We start from the raw sequence: 17,482 nt of genomic DNA, 5'->3' as shown, positions 1-17,482 counted from the left end.
TTCTTAATAAAAGGCATTTCCCAGCCAATGTTAGCTTGTGACGTTCATAGGTGAGCCCAGTGCTTTTTTTCTTAAAAAATGTTTAGGGGTCTTCTCATTTTGACTCAAGAAAACCACCATTTTATAGTTCAAATTGGGAAAAGTGAATACAGTAAATGAACAAAAGTACAAAGATTCACAAAATGTTTAGGGGTGTGCATAGCCCTGCGTAGCCCCAGAAGAAAGCACTGGGTAAGCTGTCACACATGAGCAGTTGGGGCCTGTGTTGCCCAGGGAGAGCTGGAGAGAGAGGAATGAATGTCATAGCTCAAGGAATTGCAGAGGGTGAGTAAAATGGTAGAGAGGCATGGAGGAAGGGGAAATGTTAAAGGTCCAGTCAGAAATTCTACGGGTATGGGTAGCTTATGGAGGCCAAGGGGCCCGTCTTATCAACGCCACTGGGGCTTTTTTATGAATGGCCACTGTTAAATATATAATCACCATAGTCAGAATAGGAATGAATTTCTTTTAATTTCCTTCTGGCTTCTCTGTTCACAATCCTCACCAATTTCTATATATGCCTGCAGCTCAAGATAACCACATATCTGATGACATAGGTAGTAGCCTGCAAAAGCTTATGCTGTAAGAAACACAAATGATTCTCTTCAACCAGGCATTCAGATTTTTTTTCAATACATATGCTTGGGTGTCGAGGGCGGGGAGTTATTAGTTCTTTGGATGAAGGGTGGAGGAAGAAGAAGAGGAAGAAGAGGAAGAGGAGGAGGAGGAGGAGGTGGAGGAGGTGTGTGAGTCTTTAAGGTGCTACAAAAGTATTTGTTATTTTTACCTTGGCTGGTGGTTGGAACCCAAACCAGCTATTGTCCTCACCTTAGTAATAAAAGCAAAAATCTAAGAAGATCCTTGTTGGATGAGAGCAAAAGCCCGTCTAGTTCTGCACCACCTTGTTCTCACAGTGGCCAACAAAGGTAGGAAGCCTACCTGCGGAACTTGAAGGCCACAGCCCCTTCTTCTTGGTCTGATCTTCTCTGAAGACCACAGACATCTAGCGGGAGCAAACGGTGGCCTGGGCGCCTGAGAGACCATGCCACCGTCCACTTGGCCATGAACTCTTCTGACTGATTCAAATCCTCCTTAGGCTTTTATTGGCCAGAATAAGACAAGTCTTGTAGTCTCTTGACAAACATCGTTTCCCCAGCTTCCAACTCAATTCAGTAATGTCACTGAAAATAATAAACAAAGACCACTGACCTCTGCTAGGGGAAAAAAAGAAGAAGACACACAGCATCTCCAACTGACCACAGGGCAGAAATTTACCCCACTGAATGCACTTTTGAAAATCCACTACATTTGGTAGCAAAACCAGCAAGTCAGCAACACTACAAAGGCCAGAATTGCTGAAGGCAAGCAACAGAAACCTACTCATCTGTCTTCAATGAGCCTGGAAATGGGTCACAAAAAAGCTGTCAGTAACTGAGAAGGGAACTGGGACATCCCTACCTGACTGAGTAGGCCTGAGAGTATGTCAGTTATTTCTGCATTTAACTGCCTATTTTGTGGATGCCCTTGACTCCTCAGGAGTTGTTGTTTGGAGAGACAATAGAAAGAGAGCAAATCCCTTCTGCCAAACCCTTCTTTTCCCATGATGGTTTGCCACACGTCCCATGCCATTAACTCCCTAATCAGAATCACCACTCCTGGTACCCATTTTACCATCAATGTCCACAGATCCATGGGGAACAGAAGCCCTTTCCAGGCACATGAAGATTAAAAGTGTGCGGTCTTAGCAGTTCTTGCTGATGCCTTTAAGTCTTCTACAACATAATAATCCAAGAATCAAGTGATTGTTTGTCAGATACCTCAGCTATGGTTTACTAACATTAACCATAGTTTAGTGTTAAGTCTAAACAAGGCCAGTGTAGCTTTCAGAAGCTTTGTAAGACCTTTCTAATTGTAGTCTGTACCTGCGTTATAGTTCTTGAAGAACCAGCAAGGGTTTGATTCATATGCAGGGAGTGCTGCCTCATGGTGTGATTCTACACCGCAGGGCTGTGCACACAACGGATGTGACTGTGTGGGCAGGGCTCTCAGAATTTATCAATGAGAAAGACATACATGATCAGTGCTGCCCCCCCTGGTTCCATATGCTGAAGCAGCTTCCACACTGCTGGAAATGCATGAGCCCCTCCTTCACAGCCTTCACCCCCAGCAGCAGTCATGGGACCCTCTGTGATTATTGCCCAATGGGAAACTCCCATAGCTGGCACCATGCTGTGCTCACAAGAGAAGATGCTCAGCGTGCTCCATGACCAATAGCAGGTTCCCCCTTCCAAAAGGAAGAAGCTTGTGGCCTGTCACTGGAAGAGTTGTTTATTTGGTTAAAGAAATTTACTAGTTGCTTCTCAGCTGAATAAAAGCTCAGTGTTACATTAAAAACCCATTCAAAATGCACAAACCGTCCTTATGTCATTGAAGATGTAGTAGCATTAATACCATTCATTAGCCTCAGGTGTAGCAGCTGGCCATGAAACACCCAGGAAGGGCATACCTTTCTTGTTCTTTTGGAAGATGGTAGTCTGTCCAATTGCTATTGCATGGGGAATATGTGATATTTTAGTCCTGTGCTTTATATGTTTCATAATATTTGCATTTATATTTCAGTGATAACAGTACTTCTTTCTAAGATTAAGAATAAAAACCAATGCCATAAATGGATCAGCCATGCCAGAATACAACCGCAGCACAAGGTCATCTGGGGGATAATTCTGCCCACTTGAGGTTTGCTTTCGCTCACAATTCCCACGAGATATCTAACACATAGTGGCCATTTGATGTAAACCCACAAATTCAGCTTAACATGGTCAGCAAGAAACAGCAGTTCTGACCAGTTGCTAATTCAATATTAAGCTGCATTTTTGTGTCAATGTTTGCTTCAGGGAGAAAGATGAGATCTGATTTTTTTTAATTTATAACTATGCATGTTCCCTAAACCATTAAGCTTGTGGCGTTACCCTAAAGCCTCCATCCGTTAGTGGTTGCAAACTAAAATTCTGATGAGCTGAAAACATTGATTTCCATGACCTTTCTCAGCCATCTCTTGATTGGAGAACCTTTTAAAAGTACCCTCTTGCATGCTCTCTGCGGCACTGCCTGTCGCCTGATCCTCCTATTAGGTCCTAATCCTGTGATTATAAGCATTATATTTTAGCAGCTAAGAAGGTATATGGAGCAAACAACTCAGGATTATCATTTAATGTTGCATATCATGGTCAAGTCAGAGATGGCAATGGGGAAGAGGGAGATTTTTATGGTTCAGTAATCTCTGAAAATACATTTTCAGACACATGTGGATTACTATATTTAACTAAATTATGCTGCCGAAATATGTGATAATGCATGTAGAACAGTGGAGAGACCCATCAAATCTCCTTCACTATTCCTTAACATGCAATGTGGTTGTTGAGAAGAAGAGGAAGAGGAAGAGGAAGAGGAAGAAGAAGAAGAAGAAGAAGACTGACTTCACATGTTTGCATTAAGGTTCACCCAGACCTTAATATCTTTGGAGGTCCTTATTCAGGTGCCTCCAGGTGTGGGAGGGGGCAAGGGATGAAAATAACTTCTTTGTGGTTGCACTCCTCCTCTGAGATGGTCATCTGGTACCTACCTTCATGTCTTCAATGCCAGGTGAAGACTTTCATTTTTTTAATTTTTCCACACCTTTCAGTCTGCTCCTGCCTAATTAGTGTTATTTGTTTTTATGCTGTTTTTGTTTTATTGACCTGTTTTACTCCATTATTTTCAATTTGTTTTTTATTATTGTTGTAAGCTATCCTGAGAGGGCATACTAAGATGTCTTCTTAGTATGATACATTATCCCAGCAAGAGCTAAAACACAAAAGCGGTTGCTTCCGCACCAGCAATTTAGTCTGGAATTGCCACTCTAGGTTGAAAAGTGCTTCATTTTGAATTGGGTGCTAAATTGATGGCATTCCTAATCGGGGCAATAAACTGATGTTGTGACAGGTGTGTCCCTCAGTGTTGATCAAGATGTCCAGTTCTATTCTGACAATTATAAACATTCATCTTTTTCAACATCTGAAGATCTAAATGAGTTATAAAAATGAACCTAACAGTGTTTTTGTGCTATAATAAATAATAGCCCTTGTTGTGAATAGTTAAGGGTGACTAGTTGCACTGGAATGTCAAAGGTCAAAGAAACATAAATGGTAAACAACCACACTGTGAGGTACATTCATTTTATGACCATGGCTTCTGACCTAGAGAAGATCCTTGTCGTTTTTGGGACATGGACTTTACTGTCTGCATGGTGCAATTGTGGATCCTGATGCTTTATCAATAAGATGTGTTCCAGTTACTGTACTGTACTGGCAAATGGATTTGGCTGAAGCCTCAGCTGCCCCATTGAATATGCCCATCAAAGGAAGAGTTTGGGAACAGAGAATACGGCTTTGATTTATTGCATTTAACAGTTCAGTACCCGCATCATCCAGTGTGTGGCCCAGACTAGCAGAAACTGACAGAGCTTATTAGGACTTTGCAATCCTGCAGGAAGACTTCACAATAATTTTTTGCCTCGAGGGGAGTGGAAGGTAGAGAAAATCTACAGTAGGAACTTGGAACAGGCCACATTTTGATGCATGTAGCATAAAGACAAACACTCTCTATATTCAGATTTAGTCACCCAAACGATGTAGCACAAATTTAAAAGGCATCTATCTTGGAAAACTGTGGGGGTAATGCTCATATTTAATCTCCAGACGAGAGGCTGTGGAAAACACTTTTATGTTAAGGAGCCATAATTTATGTGAGTCTCTCACCACGGACACCCTGGTTGCATTAGCCCTCTGCTGGAGTTCAGTCTTGCAAGGGACAAAGTCATAGGGGGTGAGGCAAGAACATGCGCTTCATTGCCTCCCTATGTTTCTGAATGTACTGGACTTGCCCACTCCATCCCAGGCTTTGTGTTTAGAATGGAGGCAGCTTATAAGTCCGTTTGCCCAGATGTGCCTGGCAACCTGGCACACCCCTATTCTCTGACACATTTTTGCTGTTATGTGTCCAGGCTGAATGCCTAGAGAGAACCATCGAGAGCTTTCTTCATAGCAGCACCAGCCTCCACTAGGATTGCAGAGTGCAAGGCCATTTATTCCACGCCTTTCTCTCAGCTGTTGCAGTCACCATGTGGGGTCACTGGCCAGAAGAAGTACCGTATTTTTCATCCTATAGGGCGCACCGGCCCATAGGACGCACCTCGTTTTTTGGGGGGGGAAATGAATAAAAAAAATTTATCCCCCCCCACCGCGGCTGCCGCCCCAAGCCTTGCGCACACCTGCCCGAAGCACGGGGCACCCTCCGGAGGGCTCCCCGTGCTTCGGGCGACAGGCTGCCGCCCCAAGCCTCGCGCGCTTGGCGGGACCTCCTGCCGGGCGCGCAAGGCTTGCGGACACTCGCCGGGGCTGCAGGCTGCTGCCCGCAAGCCTTGTGAGCCCGCAGTAACTCCCGCCGGGCTTGCAAGGCTTGCGGATAGCTTCCTGAAGCCTGGAGAGCGAGAGGGGTCGGTGCGCACCGATGCCTCTCGCTCTCCAGGCTTCAGCGAAAGCCTGCATTTGCCCCATAGGACACACACACATTTCCCCTTCATTTTTGGAGGGGAAAAAGTGCGTCCTATGGGGCGAAAAATATGGTATGTCAGGGCTTCCCAGATCAGGACTGCAACATGTGAATTAGCCTTGAATGGTTTGTTCAAATGTCCTGTTTAAAATTCATACCATTCTCCAGGAACCTATTTTACATGGTCACTTCTCTTCACACTGATTTACGCTTGCGCTCACTTAGGCCCTATCTGTTTACAAACTGGGGTTAATGATAATCCCTTGCTGGGAGTAGAATATAGTGGCCCAAGACACTACCATGGGTTCAACATTGACCTTCAGTACCTGATACAAAGAGAAGCAATTGGAAGTGAGTGCCAGAAAAACAGGGCTGAAACAGAAAATGTCACATGGTCAAGTTTCTGTAGCCTGGATGGGGAACCTAATTTCTCTAACAGAGCAGTATTGGAAAATGTAACATTTCAGGAAAGGGGCATTTTCATATGAGGATCCACTTCTGCCTGGGGCTTTTAAAGAGGCAATTTAGGACCACAGAAGGAGCTAACTGCAGAGTTAACAGCTAGCTTAGAGAATGCATAAGCTACACCTATAATAAATACCCCTCAACTGCCCCAATTTAATTGGGACATCCCGTTTTGGGGGGCCATGCTCTAACATGAGATTGTGACCCTGAAAGATGTGTGTTCCGGTTTCCCTCTGGGACATGTTGGAGAATATGAGCTAAGCACTGGGTCAAATGGGTCCCCCAGCTGGCTCCTCCCCACCCTCCATGGTAAATAGGCCCCTGGACAGTTACTAAGTGGGTTGTGGTTGTCACCACAGTTTTAATTTTACAGCCTACTTCATTCCAGCAAGTCTTCAGGCCCATAACCATGAACGGAGGAACAGCAGGAAAGCCATATTGGTGGTTGCCTAGTAACTGACCAAAATGTCTCCCACTACTTCCTGGTTCTCACAAGAAATAATGGGGTACGGCTAGATGAATACTTGCCACTTTTTCCCATGATGGCAAGGAACCATTAATGAGCATTCTTTGGGTTTGTTCAGTCAACCAGCTACAAATCCACCTAACAGTTGCCCATTCAACCCACATTTTACCAGCTTCCTTGTATGAATATAATGGGGGACTTTGTAAAAAAAAACGTTACTGAAATCAAGATACACTATGTCCACAGCATTCCCCTGATCCACCAAGCTTGTAACTCCATCCAAGAGAGAGAGAGAGAGAGAAAGAAAGAAAGAAAGAAAGAAAGGAGAGAGATAGATAGATAGATAGAGAGAGAGAGAGAGAGAGAGAGAGATGGATGGATATCTGGCATGACTTGTTTGTTTGATTGACTTCTTTTTGAGAAACCCATGCTAGCTCTTAGTAATCACAGCAACTTTTTCTAAATGCTCACAGACCGACTGTTGAGTTGTCTGTTCTAGTATGTTCCCTGGTATCAATGTCAAGCTCACCGGTCAGTAAGTTACCTAGGTCTCTCCCCCCCCCCCCCCGTTTGAAGATGGGGGCAACATTTGCTCGCCTCCAGTCTGCAGGGACCTCACTTGTTCTCCAAGAATTCTCAAAGATCATGGGCAAAGGTTCTGAGATTACATCCGCAAGCTTCTTTTGTACCCTTGGGTGCGGCTTACCAGCCCCTGGAGATTTGAATTTATTTAAAGTAGCCAGGTGTTGCCGTACTACCTTTTTTCCTATCTTGGGCTGTGTTTGTATATTTGTAAATAAACTGAAATACTACAGATGCCATAAGCCTTCTGTGAGCTCCTTCCAAAGGAAGCTAAACCTGACCAATTGCTGCCCCCCTGCAATAACAATATGCATACAGGAATAACTCTTAGGATAGCTTCAGCACTGCAATTTGGAATAACTTGTGGGCATTTAGTAAGCTTATTTAGTGGAATTTCAAGCCAGCATGGCCCCCTCTCAGCAATATAGTTCAACCTGCTGGTAGGAGAAGCATCAATGGCAAACGCTTCTTCAGCCTGAGCTTTAAAATCTCCATTAAACAGCTACTTCATGTATAGCCGAGGGCAGTTTTCCCCATTACTGAGCTCTTTCCATGCTTTTGAAATGGGTTAACCTAAATACATGTTGCTTTTGGCGAAGTTGAAACTTCAGATTCTCTTTCAAAGACAATAAAATGTCAAACCTGAGATTTTTAGTGCTACATTTCCTTGATAACAATTTTGAAAGGAGTAGCTGCATTAGTCTCTTGCAGAAAAAACAAGAGAGTCTTGTGCAACTTAAAGACTAATCCATTTATTATGGTAGAAGCCTGCACCTAGTTCACCTTGTGGTGACTAGTGTAGTAGACTGGTAAACTAGGATGTAAGAGACCAGTGTTCAAATCCCCGCTCAGCCATGAAACTCACTGGGTGACCTTAGGCCTGTCATAGTCCCACACAGTCAGTGTGCATTATTTTCCTTTACCATATTTTCCTTAACAGTAATGTTTTCAGGTGGCCCATAAACATCATTTTTCAGCAGCCTGCCCTATTTTAATACCAGCATAAGGATTTCTAATGTCCAGGCCATCAAATTCCCTCATCCGTAGAGGGGGAAATGTCATAATTGTACACCTTCTGTGAGAGCAAGTGTGTTCCCTGTGACTTCCAATCCCAATCATGTGTCCACAGGCACACCAGATCAAAAGCATGTACAAAGTGACTTGCTATAGCCATGCTGTGCATTTCCTGCATTACAGGGCAAGGTGGCTCCCAGGGAGAGAACAAAGATTCTCTGCAGTAACATCACTGTGTTTGCCATCCATACTTCTTAACCCCTTCGCTCCCCCACAAACCGTACCAGGCTCAGAAAAATCCTCTCGGTTCCCACAGCTGCAGGTTTAAAGTTGCCTTCCTTTCTCTTTGGATGAGTCCAATCACATGCATGACATGAGCCAATTCCTGCTGCTGATTTGGCAGAAGAGCCACGCTCAGGGCACTGACTACAAAGGGAGAGGGAAAGCACACTCTTTTCTAGCCAGGTTTCTAAGCATTCTGCACCACTGCGGATTTGCCTTAATAAACACAACCTTTGCCTTTCCTTCTTTGTATTTCAGGCTTACGTAGGTACTAAATGACATATATCAGAATCTGATCCTCAGATTTACAGAATTTTGATTTATCTTGTCTACCTTTTGAATAGAAATTGGATAGGGAATATGGGCAAAAAACAAACCCAGCCTTCATTTTGTTGTACTGCGCATGCGCCATTGCCCTTGAACATGCTCATGAGCAAATCCTGATGGAAGTAGGGGGATAGGGCATCAAACAAGCCCACCCCATCTCCCCATTAATCCTTCCAACAGATACCCCTGCAATAGCTTTTTCTCACTAACCCAGGCAAGGTTGTAGATGTAAGAGAAAAGAAGGGGTAGAAAATACAGGGGTGGGGTGGGGTGGGGTGGGGAGCTTACTACAGGTCTTTTGAGATGGCTATTTCATTGCAAGTTATTATGAAGGAAGCAAATATTTTTCATTAAGTGCAGGGTTTCCTTTGTGGCACTGAGGAAATACGGTTTCTTACAACTTATGGGTCATCTCTTGCAGTATGCAGAACTGGGGAGAAAGTGGTTGTACAAGAATATAGAAAAAACATCTAAATTCTTCTATTTACATCATTCATGAAAGGTAGCACATTGTCCCCAGATTTTCCACTATTTTGTGAATATTTAGCAGAAACAATTTGTTTTGTTTTGGTTCCTTAGAAGCTAAGTACCCATCTTTATATTTCTCCTGTGTGGGTGCGCCCATGTCTGCAAGCTCTTTAAAGCAGAAGGGGAGGAGCCTGATGAATGTTATCCCCAGCAAGAACTTGCCATGGCATAAACTGGTTTAGTTTCCTATTAAATTATTGACAGCTCTGCTTTTTCATTTAAAGCAACAAACAAGCGACAGGCACTATGTCTTCAGCATGACTACCCTGCTAGCCTTAATGATGGAAGTGCAGCAAATTGCACCACAAAAACTAGACTGGGACTACCCTGGATTGCTTTTTTCTTCCTTTTGTAATCAGGGTGATATTTTATGAAAGTGTCTTTTTAATTAAAGAAAATAGTTACACAAATCTATCATTCTTGAGAAAGATTAGCATGAATATGTATTTGACTTTGGGCATGCAAAAAATTGTTTCCCCGCACTGTTAGACAGGTGCCTCTCATTTTGCTTTGACTTTGGACCATGCCTCTTTTTGCATACCTTAAAGAGCAACTCTTTACCACGTGTCGCTGTTACAGATGCAGAAGAACCACCAACTATGTTCACAAACCCCACGCTCACCAGCGAGCAACACTGCAAGGATTTTTGATTGCCTAGGGACCTTTTTGCTGCTGTGCGGTTATAACATTTTGCATTATTCTATTCAATATTTTATGTCACGTGTTCTATATAGTGTTTTTATGCATAGAGATGATTTGCAACATTAAGTTTTAAAGTTTATGCTAATTTTAAAAACTGGTAATGTTTATATATTTGAAAGCAGCCTAATTTAGAGAGAGAATGGTAGGGCTTAATGTTGAATGTGCTAGAGTTTTGCTACAGTTCTTTCACCATTTTTGTAACTGTCTTAGTGTCTAGAATGTCATAAAGGCAGGCTATGCTTTATACGATATTTACTTTATACGTAACCAAACTACCCAATGTGCCATGGCTGCAGCATGCCTACCAGAACCCCCCCCCCCACAGGTGCCTCTGCCTGTTTAGTGCTTTTGCTCTTTCTCACTGAAGCTAAAATCCCAGCCTCTTAATCTGACCAATTATTGTCAGGTCCAGTGGAAAAGGAAACCTCCATTGAACTGTGTCTGCTCACCGTCCATGCACTAGGAAGCTAAATTAACTCTATGCAATTCAAGCATAAATTTGCATTTTTACTCACACAACACATTCATGTACAACAATATTTTAGCTTTGCCAGCTATTGTGCTGGTGTTTTTAACAGCTTCACAGCATGGCAAGACTCTTCAGGTGTAGCTACAAAGACAGACACACACACACACACACACACACACACACACACACACACACACACACACACACCCAGAATGGGGTCAATATAAGGCAGGCTCCATATTTCCCCCATCATTTGAAACAGTAGCAGACTGCTCCAACCAGTCATTCAGTTTTGACGCTCTGTCCTGAAGTGAGATACCAAACTGCAATGTAACAAAGTTTTCCATGGCAATGTTGGTACTGTATATACAAATGGGGAGCTCATAGAAAAGAACAAAGACTCCAAAATACTTCCTAGCAGCCCTCAACAACTTGTAGGGTCCAGAGGCTAAGAAAACCACAGACCTCCTATTGTGCCAGTATAGGAAGATGACAGCAGCACCTGAACAAGGGAAGACAGACAACATTCACAGCCCAACAGACTTGGGGACACCTCTTAACCCCATGTCTAATGGCTTTGTCTAATCTAAAATTGGCTGTGAACAGAATATGCAATCAAACTATATGTTATCCTTTAAGTTTCTTGACTTAAAAATATTGGTTGGCAGATTCAGTGTGAGAGGTTGTTTAACCTTTTTCTCCACCACCTTTTGTCTCAAAATTGTCTTCAAGATACTGCTCCCCCCCCCCCGGACAGAAGACGTATCTTTCTGCACAAGTGAGAAAGCGGGTGGGGGGGTATGCTTTTGAGTTAGGAAAGAGTGATTGGACGCAGTCAGTGTCCATATGTCCTACTTTACAGAGAATGTCTGTCCATTGAAGGCAAAGGTCTGCAAGAGACTCAGAGGACAGTCCTTTATTGGAGAGGCACCCTCCTGTCGATGGACTGCCTGGCCCTGAATCGGGTCCTGGAATCTGCCCATCTACAGAGCACATGGGCAGGCGCACAGGTCAACTGGTCAGTTGTCACAATCTTTCCCAGTAAGATGATATTCACTGCATTTCTGATCAAATTATAACAATTATATCCAGATTTATACTATACAGTGGTACCTTGGGTTACAAACACTTCAAGTTACAGACTCCACCAACCCAGAAGTAGTACCTTGGGTTAAGAACTTTGTCCCAGGATGAGAACAGAAATTGTGCTCCGGCGGCAGCAGGAGGCCCCATTAGCTAACGTGGTGCTTCAAGTTAAGAATGGACCGGAATGAATTAAGTTCGTAACCAGAGGTACCACTGTACATATAAATCAGCAGGTGCACATTTTAGGCAAATGTAAGTCTTCTTTTTTGGTGATGTATTTGTAAGTGGCTACCTCAAAGCTAATATGATTTAAGCTGCCTTTCCCTGCCGCTGGGTTTCTACTTTCAATCATCACCTCCACTTCTGTTTTTTAGTTTAGCTTCATTGTTCCTGCATCTCACAAGTATTGTTACTGTCCAGTTTGGCCCTCCTCCCACTGGAAACTGTGTGTGAATGATAAAATATGAATAAAGTATGCAGTAAATCATATGTTCTTTAAGTTATTGTATTTTTCTGGGTTTTTGCAACAGAAACCTTGTAAACAGAATTGTTACAACAGAAGTTTTTGCCATTACTATTCCTACCATTTCTGTCTCAGTTGAAACCATGAGCCTATTGTGCCGGGTGCCATATACAGAAACCCAGATGAGGGAGTGAATAAGTAGACAGCAGAAGGCAAAAGCAATGAGCAAAAGCCAGGATATTCAATCCTAAATTTAGAACCAAAACATACCTTCCTGTCTCTGTATTGCAGACAAATTGGTGCTCTTCCTGCCTACGGTTTTCATGTATTGCACCTCAGGGGATGAATGATCACAAGGAAAACCCCACCACAAGTGATGATGTTCTGCAAACCCTTCCTCAACTCTAGCAGAAGAGTTGGTGCAGTACTCTTCAGTGTTACGGAGAAATTCAGCTGCTTATAGGAAGCGTTGAACAAATAGGAAATTGTCTTTGTTTTTTATTTTACTTTTCTCAAGCAATGCAAGACACAAAACAGGCCCTCCTCTGAAAGTAAGGTACCTTCTGCACACAGAAGGGAGTTTCAGATCCAAGCCCAAACATATAACTGCATGCCTGAAAGTAGGCTAGGCCATGCTGATAATAATTCCCAACCTAAGTCATCATTATCTGCCCAGATTTTAATGAGAATCTAAAGTTACATCTGTTTTTAGAACCATTGATGCGGACAGACATTGTTCTCTCCACGAGGCTCTCCCCACTGAATAAGACCTGCTGCATTGCTGGTCTCATAGTTGCTTAGTTTGCTAGCTGTGCTCATCCTTTATGTTCTTCATTGAAAGAGCAGGAAGAAGGAAGGGAAGGTGTTTGCATGGGTGTAGGAAGTCACATACAAGCTCAAGAGACTCAGGTTTCCCATGCTGTACAGTACAAGGTGTCTCCTGCGGAATTGTTAAATGTTCTGCAATTATCCATGTACAGTGGTACCTCGGGTTACATACGCTTCAGGTTACAGACTCCGCTAACCCAGAAATATTACCTCGGGTTAAGAACTTTGCTTCAGGATGAGAACAGAAATTATGCAGCGGCGGCGCAGCGGCAGCAGGAGGCCCCATTAGCTAAAGTGGTACCTCAAGTTAAGAACAGTTTCAGGTTAAGAACGGACCTCAAGAACGAATTAAGTTCTTAACCCGAGGTACCGCTATATATCTTAAGACATAAGAGTTAAATATATATCATGGAACTTCTCTTCCCTTTATAAGTGCTGTGTGAATAACCATTCTGCGCTGCTTATCACCTCCTAGGTCTTCATCTGCTGAAACGGTACCTATAGTCATTCTCCTTATATGTGACACGATGCCACTGCTTTCGTATTAACGGAATAGAAGAGCCAATGACCTCCACATCTGGGATTCTCCCTCTGTTCACTCAGCCTGAATCCATTCATCGCTCTTGTTTTAATCCCACAGGCAATATCTTCCAAATAATCGGCCTTCGTTTTCAATCTCTTGATCTAGCCGTGTCCCTCAAATCCTCTCAGTCCAAGAGCAAAGCAATCTTAATGGCCCCATTTCATGCCTTGTTTGTTTTTAATCTTTTAAAAATGTACAGTATTTGAATGCAAGTTCTATGTAAATGTGATAAAGATTAGTGTGACTCTGCATTTCAGAATGCAAAGCATTTATTTATACAAAAGGGGGTGGTGTATATACAGAATATTTCCCTCCAGTGACCTGGATATTTGTGCAAAGTTAGAGTGAGCTTTCGGCATGGATAATAAAATGAAAGTCTATTTATCTTTTTTATGTCAGCAGTTTAAAAGATGTTTAAATTAGCAGGTCATGAAACACCTCCACAGGTGGAAGGGGCTGGGCATGATTTTCACAGATTCCTCTTTCCTCCTCCAGTGCCTTCCCCTCTCCCTTGCGTGCGAGCTGGATCTGAGCTCCTTCCACAAACAGAAGGGTGTGTCTAGATCTAATGAAATCTCTGGTTACCCCCCCTCTTTTGCATATCATTTAAATGTAAATAAAACTTATCCAGTCAGAAAAGCCTTATCCTTTGGAAAGCGTTGTTGAGACACTTAAAAGAGCTTACCGTATTTTTTGCTCTATAAGACTCACTTTTTCCCTCCTAAAAAGTAAGGGGAAATGTGTGTGTGTCTTATGGAGCAAATGCAGGCTGCGCATCTATCACAGAAGCCAGAACAGCGCAGCGATCCCTCTTGCTGTTCTGGCTTCTGTGATTCAGAATATTTTTTTTCTTGTTTTCCTCTTCCAAAAACTAGGCGCATCTTGAAGTCAGATTATTTGTCCACATAGCCCAGTGGTATCCAATTTGGCTGGCAGGAGCTCTCCAAAATACCCAGCACCTGCTACCTGAAATCTGTTAACTGGAGGTGGAACCTGGACTCCAGGGTCACTGATGGTGGATGAGAAAAGCACAGTGGTAGGAACTGGATGAGCCAGAATGGGAAAATAGAAGTCTGGCATCTTTGGGCTTTCCTGAGTTCTAGTCCTTTAAGAATGCCGAAACATGTCTAGGCACGAGTCTAATTTCAGCTGGTAACCTATTCCAGAGGACTGGAGCTGGAACAATAAAAACCTGGTTTCTACTACATGTTAAACACACCTCTGGGGCATGCAGTACCCTCAACAGTGCCCTGTCTGAGGAGTATAGTTGCCAGGATAGGGATTGAAATTTGGTTGACTGGAGGAATTGATAGATGATTGGCATGGCTGACATGAGGAAGAGTGAGTCAACCCCTTTGTTTTCTGTAGAGTTGAAGGTGATAGAACGAAGAAGGAGCGATGGCTGGAACACTGGGTGGATCCACATACAATTTGAAACAGCAGCAGATTAAATAAAAAGATTAAAAGCCAAGCAGAAAAACTCAAAAACCAAAGACAAACTGAAACACACACACACTTTTAAACATCCAGAGCAAACTGCTTGGGGAGCAGTTGAACTCATCAAGAAAGGATGAGTTCAGTATCATCAGTATGTAGATGGTGCACCATTCAGATTCTAGGGTTAGGCCCATCCAGAGGCATCCAGTGAGCTTCAAGACTGAATAGGGACCTGGACCTGGACCTAGACCTGGATCTGCAATGCATTGAGGTGCAGTGGTGCCTCGCAAGACGAAATTAATTCGTTCTGCGAGTTTTTTCGCCTTGCGAATTTTTCGTCTTGCGAAGCACGGTCAAGTCGCAACTGCACCTCTTCAAGCGGTTTTAAGAAAAAGGAAACAAACTTGCAAGACGTTTTCGTCTTGCGAAGCAAGCCCATAGGGAAATTCGTCTTGCGAAGCAACTCAAAAAACGAAAAACTCTTTCGTCTTGCGAGGCATTCGTCTTGCGAGGCATTCGTCTTGCGAGGTACCACTGTAATGCCGATAACTAGGTGCACCATCCAAACACTTTTGGCGTTGGCCTGGGGCGATTGGCTTGGGTTGAGGCCTCCCCCTGACCCTACCAGCTTCCACAAGTGAGCAAAGAGAAGCACCACCAGCTGGATCCTCACTGGTAGCAGCCAGCAGAAGTTCCTGAAACGGAGGGGCCTTTTGAGGGAGGGGCTAAGGCAGCCCAGTGCGGTCACTGCCACCCTCCCAACTTTCTGCCCCAATTGGTTTGTGTCGTGGGGCTATGGACGCAGTGCTCCATTAAGCCGCCTTGGGGACCGGCTGGGGTTAGGATTTCACCCCGAGCAAAAGATTATCACAAAAGGGATCGTAAAGGCTGGAAGATACTAAATAACAAAATCCAAGTGAGAGGGGCTGCAATACTATAGCCCTTTACTTGGGAGCAATCTTCATTGAACTCAGACATCCAGCAGTGATGCACCAGATAAGAATTGCTGTTTAAGGAAACTATGTTGAACTTAAAAGATATATAAATAATTCCTGTTGGGTTTGTTCATGAAATGATCTTATTGCTAATGTTTGCCAGTAGAGATTATGGATCTCAGAAATCTTTCTCTCCTCTTCAGTATCTGAAGCCTCATAAACTGAGCACACTCCATTCTGACCTTGACAGCAAGCTCTAAAACTGTCAGTCCAGATCTGTTTTCACTTCACCTAAATCTCAGCCTGAATTAAAATCAAGATAAGGGTTTTGTTTTGTTTTTTAAAAAAGAATCTTATTATATGGGAGCAATCCAAAGCACAGTTAAGTCTCTTTAATGCCTATTGATGTAAGTGAGTTTAATTCTGTGTGGGATTGTGGTCTTTGTTCCTGGGTAACGCAGATTTTTGCTAAAAAGGTAAAATCCACACTGAATGATCTCGTTTGTCTTGCAGGGCTGTTGCAAAGACTAGAGCAAGGCAGTGGCATTCGTGCTGTGTTTGGACTGCTCAGCAGACGGAGTCGACTGTGCTCAGTGCAGAGGGGCGATTTCCTCCTGAAATTGCCACTTGTGAGGAGATCCACTTTCAGGCCACTGCATTATTCCTTTCAGGATTCTTACCTATATTTCTGAGCAACTTACTAGTTCTCTACAAAGTGTGATTATTTTTACATACACTTAAGCCATTCTACACCCTAGAAATGCATGACACATGCAAAGTCACAACTTTCCTTGCTGAAAGAGAACTGGTGTGTCACAGGGAGGTGGGGGAGACATCATGTGTCCCATGCGCACAGAAATGCTATCGTTGCAGAAGTACAAAATGAAAATAAATGCAGTAAATGGCGGGGTTTTTTTGTTTCTTTTAACCTTGCATATTCAAGAGTGGGCTTCTCTATATTTCTGGATGTCATCCTCCATATGCCCTCTTCAGAAACCAGAAATGACACTTATGTGTCTTGTTTGTCAAATTAGTCTCATGTATACTTAACAGTATTTTAAAATGATCTAAATATAAATGGACTGTTATTTGTGTCCAAGTATTCGTGCACATATATCTATATACGTATGTATGCATATATACACAATATGCTTACATTCCTTATTTCTTTTCCTCGGCTTGGACAGAACACCGTGTTTATAATACCTGACAAAAGCAAATGATCAAAACTTGTTTTACAGAAATAATTAGCACTAACTGTATTCAAGGCTGCACTGACTGATTCTTGAACATATGTTGTAACATTGATTTTTCTGAACAATCAGTGAAGCCTCATCAACATAATTACACTCTGCAGTGAGAAAATGCAAAAATCATGAATTTCTCCTTTTTGGCAGTTTTATAATGTGAATATACTTCATAGGTGTTCTCTAACTCTAGGAAATCCTCCCTCTTGTGAATTCATAAAGTCATTGCCTACACGGTGGAAAATGAAAAGGGAAGCAGAAAAACACATTCCATCCTACAAAGTGATGCACATTTCACATTTTATTCTATTTAGACAACAAATTTTCATATCTGGGTTTCCATTAAGAAATAATAAGGAAGCCATTTTCCATCCCAGTAATTCAGAAAACATGCGGTTTCAGCTCTGCAGTAGTGCTTACACACTTTTGGACACACACAC

At 42.9% G+C, this 17,482-nt stretch overlaps 1 protein-coding gene and 1 long non-coding RNA gene across 36 annotated transcripts in view; one reads left to right on the top strand and one right to left on the bottom strand.

The window, feature by feature from the left end:
- PCBP3 (poly(rC) binding protein 3) overlaps positions 1–17,482 on the bottom strand; it is a gene marked incomplete at both ends in the record, with an annotated part of 71,637 nt that overhangs the window by 43,628 nt on the left and 10,527 nt on the right. For 2 of the 35 annotated variants that reach the window (XM_081018421.1, XM_081018393.1), the window contains one exon: positions 545–679. The exons of 25 other annotated variants lie outside the window; for them this stretch is intronic. 8 more of the 35 variants (XM_081018395.1, XM_081018422.1, XM_081018390.1 and 5 more) reach the window with 8 other exon arrangements.
- Positions 251–13,617, top strand: LOC308484954. Its single transcript, XR_013990228.1, has 3 exons — positions 251–324; positions 11,326–11,481; positions 13,316–13,617. It is a non-coding gene; the product is annotated as an uncharacterized lncRNA (long non-coding RNA).

Source organism: Podarcis pityusensis, assembly GCF_964106645.2.
Source record: "Podarcis pityusensis genome assembly, chromosome: 1".
Classification (NCBI taxonomy): Eukaryota; Metazoa; Chordata; class Lepidosauria; order Squamata; family Lacertidae; genus Podarcis; species Podarcis pityusensis.
The sequence above is the reverse complement of the archived record's forward strand: the minus strand, read 5'-3'. Positions and strand labels throughout refer to the sequence as shown.